Here is a 1,752-nt window from a genome sequence, read left to right as displayed (position 1 = left end):
TCACTTTTAATTATACACTTTAATTAATTAACAAAACCATAAGGGTGTGATTCGAACATTTCAAATTACTAGGGTTTTAGAATTTAACATTTCAAAATTAAACTTATAATCAACTTTTAAATTCCAAAACTTAAGGGCAAGTTTTGAAACCTTTCAAAAAATTAGGGATCAAACAACAAATAATTCAAATTAAACAATTAATTTCATAATTATCTATATTTGACATAATCTTATTTTATACATAAGATAATTACCAAATAATTTAAATAATCCATATTTATCAGATAAGGAAATAATTATTCAAAAGATTTGAAATTATCTTTTGTTTTATGAAGGATAATCATTCAAATATAATAAAATTCGAATTTTATCATCAAAATACATTTTTCGTATTAATCCTTCAGCAAAACAACAAGAAATCCCGATATTCCCTCTGTCTGACCCCTGGACTCGCCGAGTCTGGGACTGGACTCGCCGAGTCAGACAGACTCGCCGAGTTCATCCACTGACTCGCCGAGTCAGGTCAGGCAGAGGCCAAAAAATCGTTTTTCAGTAAATAATTCAACATAGCATCACATACAACTGAAACCAATCAAGGCTCTGATACCACTGATGGGTTTTATGCATAAGAACAATCCTATGTGCTCATACAAACCCTAATGCTTGGATCTAGGTTTCTCTATTGTACATGCTTTGAATCCAAGACTAATAAACTTAGATCTAACATATTATAAACTGAATTAGGGTTTAGAGAATTACCTTTGATTGTTATATAGCAATAACAATCAATTCCTTGCTTGGATTGGCCTTAGAAAGCTTAGTGCCTCAGGTGCTGCACCTCTAATGGAGTCACAAACACCTTATGCAACTTGGATGAAGAGGGGAAGAAAGGAGGCTGCCAAAAACGACTAGAAACCCTAGAGAATCAGTTGTCCACGTTTTTGGGGCCTAAGGGGTCCTTTATATACTTGTGTGGGCTGTTAGGGTTTCAGTCAAAACCCTAAATGGACAGCTTAAACTCTAAGCAGCCCATGGAACCTTCTGGATAAGGCCATAGACGAAAATATGATGGGCTCCCATCATAATTTCGTTCACCCCTTATTCCTTTAGCATTCCTTAGCCCAATAACTCAATTATGCAATAATTGCAGTCCAGCCCCCTAAATTTAATTAATCTCTTTTAGCCACAAAATTAATTCTTAATTAATTCTTGACTAATATTAATTAAACAATATGATTTCTCCTTTAATATATTATTCTCATAATATATTAATAAATCATATTTAAACCTTTCTCCCCTTAAATCATCCTACATATTGCTATGGTGAAGGCAACCCAAAAGGACCATGCTCATAATCGGGTCAAGTACATACCAAAATAGTTATGGACTTAGACACTAATCCAACATTTCTTACCATCCATCTGAAGGGTTTTAGTAACTACAACATCCTATGGTGCACATACAACCCTAAATGCTTTGGATATATGTTTTCTCTAATTATACATGCAATATTGTTTCCAAATCATTAAGCCTACAACTAGCATACAATTGATATAAACTACATGGAATCGAGTTATAGAGTTACCTCTTTGTTGTAGCTTGTAGCACTTCTTGAGTTTGGCCTTTAAGAACTTAGTGCCCCAAGTGTTGCACCTCAAATGGAATCACAACACACCTAGAACAAAGGAGACTTTTGAAAGAGTATTTCTTGCACCAAAATAGGCTTATGGAACTCCAAGGATCACTAGTGTA

Source organism: Lactuca serriola, chromosome 8 (assembly GCF_051521515.1).
Source record: "Lactuca serriola cultivar US96UC23 chromosome 8, Lser_US96UC23_V15, whole genome shotgun sequence".
Classification (NCBI taxonomy): domain Eukaryota; kingdom Viridiplantae; phylum Streptophyta; class Magnoliopsida; order Asterales; family Asteraceae; genus Lactuca; species Lactuca serriola.
This window is presented reverse-complemented; position numbering follows the sequence as displayed.